This window comes from Alexandromys fortis, unplaced genomic scaffold (assembly GCF_014885135.2).
Source record: "Alexandromys fortis isolate MF-2015 unplaced genomic scaffold, M_Fortis_MF-2015_v1.1 scaffold_15, whole genome shotgun sequence".
Lineage (NCBI taxonomy): Eukaryota > Metazoa > Chordata > Mammalia > Rodentia > Cricetidae > Alexandromys > Alexandromys fortis.
Window position 1 is genome coordinate 12,453,439 of NW_026067911.1, and position 4,481 is coordinate 12,457,919.

Below are 4,481 nucleotides of genomic sequence, written 5' to 3' on the forward strand. Positions count from 1 at the left end.
TTTAAGCTTATTTAATCTTTTCATTTTTCTTTTTATTTAGAATTCAACAAGAATATATTTTATTTTTTCATAAAAGTTTAACAAAAATATATTTTTTCATTAACTTAAAATACAGTTTCAGAAAGCTATTTCCGATTGTTATAATTCATTACACATTTTACAAACAGTAGAAGAAAGCAGTCAATACAAGTGCGTGAAGCAACGGTGTGCTCACTTCAGAAGCTTGCCTCTGTCTTTCAGAACCTTAAAGGTGGGCTTCTTGTTAATTTTCTTGTTGAAGATGGCCAGGAGCTCCTCCTCTGACATGTGATGGTCGCTCATCACTGCATGGTATAGAGCTATGACCTTTTTCTTTAACTTCTTGACTGATATCTCGTTGTCTGGAGCCTGTTTCAGAAAGGCTTTAATGGTCCCCTTCCAGTTGAATTTACCTTTTGCTGGAACCTCATGGTTCTTGGCCTCTCCCTCCTCAGACTGTCCTGGCAACTTCATCTTTTTTTTTTTTTTTCCCTTGGACTCATCTTCTGAGTGTTTTCGCCGCTTCTGTTTTCCTTTCCCTGTCTTGGTCTGCCCCTCATCAGCATTTTTACCAGCCCCCCCCCCCGTTTCTGTCTGCATCCTCTTCTGAGGCCTGCCCACTCCGGCCTTCTTTTCTGGCAGGCCATCAGCCCTTGGTCTCCTCCCCACCAGCCTCTTGTCCTGCCTCCTGGCCCTTTTTGCACTTTTTTGACTTCTGGCCCCTCGGGTTTTCCTGTTGGTTTTCTGACTTCAGCTCTTTCTTCTCTTTCTTTCTATTCTCCTGTCGTTCCTCCTTCCTTTCTCTTATTTTTCTTTGCCTCTGCTTTTTCCTCCGTGGTGCCATTTGTTTCCTCAGGTGGAACCTTAGTGGGGATCTCTGCGTGAGGCTTGGCCACGTTGCTGGGTGGTTGCTGATCTTGCTCACTGCTGGACTCTTTGATATTCCACATCAGCTCCAGAACAGCATCACTGTGCACCTTCAGGCTGTTCCGCATCCATTTCTGAAACTTAGCCTTTTTTTCTGGGAACATTATCAAAAGCACTGATTTGCTACAGAAGTTCTCCAACTTTAGGGCTGACATTGGGTTTCTTTATTAATTCATGAATTTTCTGAATCCATGCCTGCTGCTTTGCATCACCTTCGTGAGTCTTGGTTTCAGTCTTTGCCTCCGTACTTCTGACCTTCACGGATGTACTTCACGTGGCTTTTATAGTCATCGCCCCAGAAGTCCTTCCCACAGTCAAAACAGGAAAGACATTCACAGTTTCGGCAGGCAGACATATGCTTTTCCACCTGCGCTTTCTTCACTGATTCACCCTCACGCATTGCGTGTAAAAAACACCATCTTTGGTTAAATGATTAAATGTTCTATCAGAGACTGGTGTGAACTCTTGCCCTCTCAGCAGACTTCGCCAACCGTCTTAACCGACTGCCGGGAGCCACCCAACGCAGTGCCACCACCGGCTCTCTCGCTCTCCCAACGCCATCTTTTCATTTTTCTCTCCATTTTTTATTAAAAACAGATTTTTTTCCTCATACAATATATTCTGATTACTATTTCTCTTCCTTCTACTCCCCCCAGTTCTTCCTCACTTCCTCACCCGTGAGACCCACTCCATTTCTATCTCTATTTAGAAAAGAACAGGCTTCTCTACAAAAAATATTGCAAAATAAGACATAATTAAAAAACCAAAACCAACACATAAAACTTGGGCAAAACAAGCCAACAAAGGAAAACAACACCAAGGCAAGATACTAGAGTCGGAGACCCACTTGTTCACACACACAGGAGTCACATAAAATACTAAACTAGGAGCTATAATATATGTGTAGCCCCCAGTGCTTGACGATTCAGTCTCTGTAGCTTTGTATCCACCTTGCTTAGTTATTTAAGTGGGCCTTGTTTTCCTGGTGTCCTCCCTCCCACCTGGCTCTTAATATCTGTCTGCATCCTTTTATGTGGGTTCCCTGAGCCGTGAGATGAAAGATGATGAAGACGTCCTGTTTAGAGCTGTGTGTTCTAAATCTTCTCTCTCTCTCTCTCTCTCTCTCTCTCTCTCTCTCTCTCTCTCTCTCTTTCATGTCTAGTTGCAGGAGGAAGCTTTTCTGATGGTGGCTGAATAAGTCACTGATTATGGGTATAGCAAACTGTAATTAGGAGTCATTGTATCACTAATACATTTTTTAAGACCAGTAGCATTTGCTTTTGCCCTAGATTCCTGAGATATCAGTTCTTTGGTTCTTGGTCATGTAAGCACTGTTGGGTATAGGTTCCATCTGGTGGAGTTAGCCTTCCTTAACATAAATCACACATTAGCTGGATATGCCCCAAACTTTGTACCACAATTGCCATATACCATAATTTTCAGGAAGGAAAGAGTATAGATCAAGGGTTTTATGTCTGTGTGGGTGTTGATGTTTCTCTTTTGGTAACCTGCAAAGTTTCTTCCGACATGAAAGACACTAGAATAGGGATGATAGTTTTATGTAGACACCAGCTTGACATCCTTGTGCTCAATGAGTCGTGGAGATGTAGTCTTGAGCAAAGGGCCCTGTTGTCCACTTGCGGAAGAATGGTCTATACTCTTGGCAACCACCTGGGTTGTTTGGCGATTCTCTCGGACGTCTTTGGCCAACCACTCAATTTGATATAAGTCAGTTCCTGTAATAAAGACTTCATTTGGTGACAAGAGATGACCAGTTAGAACTCTGTCTCCTTCCTTAATTGCAGACTTCATGAGGATCACCTACATATGTTTTAGAAAGTTTCCACTGGACTGTTCCCATACCACCCCTCAAATGCCACTCAATTCTAGCTGTTTCCCCTTGCATTCCTTCCATCATCCCCATCTCCCATGCACTCTGCAACTTATCTTCTTCCATCCCCAGTCCACCCATAGGAAAAATTCTACTTCCCTCTGCTGTAGAGATTAATGTGTCCCTTAGTGTCTTCCTCTATGTGTAACCTCTCTGGGACTGCAGACTGTAGTTTGGTTATCGTTTATTTTAAAGTTAGTTTACTCTAATTCTCATCTTTTCTAGTTCTCTAATGGAAAAACTGCCACGGAGTTGAGAGAAAAGAATGCAATAATAGCTCACCGATGCAGCAGATTATTAATATTTTGATACAACTCTTGACCCCCACCCCAGGAAAACAGGTATGCACACATTCACATTCATGATAGCAGTTATTACTCCAAGGCTGAGCTAAGAAATTGAAATATCAAATAAGATCCAAACACAAACACCACTTCTAGCGTTAAAATTTCTTCTGACCACAGTAGAAGGAATAAAAATAAACATGTGTAAATAGTTGTTGCTTTTGGGTGGAGGTTTGCATAATTAATTTTAAGAATATATTATTTGGTATATTAAAATGTTATATTAGCATACAACTAATATTCTAATATTAATATAAGCTAATATTTGGAAAATAATCTAATTCTTTTTCCACACTGAGTTCAAGGTGCAGTGTGGCTTCCTTACTTACTGCCGGGTCATATGTAGGGAGGATTAGAATTGGAGGTGTGCCTTTACCAAAAGCTATATGGTGACCAATGCTTCTTGTTTTTTTTTAAGCCATACTTGTTCATCACAGTGGCAAGTTCTTTGAAATATATGCTGCCTGTATAATGAATTCGTTTTCTTCCTAAGTGCATTTAGAATTTGATTTACATTTTTTTTGCCACAAGGAACCGTGATTGATTTGAACTTGTTTCTATGTCATGGGCTCCTTTTTCCTCTGCATACATTTAAACCATCCTTAATAAGCAAGCCATTATTAGTTTGCCCTAAATAAATTGCAGTCAGCCATGCTTATCAAATTAACAGACTAATTAAGTAGATATAGTGTTATGTGTTTAATATACAGTCTGAGCTTAATTGTAATGTTTAAGTTCCACCCTTAACCTTAAGGCTTCCTGTTTGCATTTCCCAGCTGAACACATTTATTGCAATACCACTGCATAAGTATTACCTCTCTTGCAGCTTCTTCTGTCTTTGCTTATGAACCTTAAAATTTTCAGGGGATGATGAAAATCACACAGCTGATCTTTTCTTTCAAAAGTATTCTTTATTTCCTACTAGAGACAAACTAGCAAACTAGAAAGCCATTCCAAAATATACCTTATTTAAATTCTTCATATTCATTATTTTCTGTGTATTGTACATACATTGACAAAAATTTCCGATGTCTGTAAAGTTAGATGAATTTAAAGTTGAAACATTTGTCTTTGTAAGCAGATAATCTGTTGGTGCTTATTTAAGAATTGACATCTCAGGACCTCTTGCTATTGTATCACTGGACTTCCTCCTCCCACTCCTGGTGCTCAGAAAGCACATTTTTTATCCTTTTTGATGTTAGGGTAGTTTTAGAAACATTATAATTATTCAAAAGTTCTTCATCCTGAATATTTTTGGAGAGCAAACTCAAGAGGTGCTTATTAAAGAAACCGAAGGGTGA

At 39.9% G+C, this 4,481-nt stretch overlaps 1 pseudogene; it reads right to left on the bottom strand.

Annotated features, from left to right (window-relative positions):
• Positions 1-210: 210 nt before the first annotated feature.
• LOC126499215 (cell growth-regulating nucleolar protein-like) lies at positions 211-1,345 on the bottom strand (annotated as a pseudogene).
• Between the last annotated feature and the right edge of the window lie 3,136 nt (positions 1,346-4,481).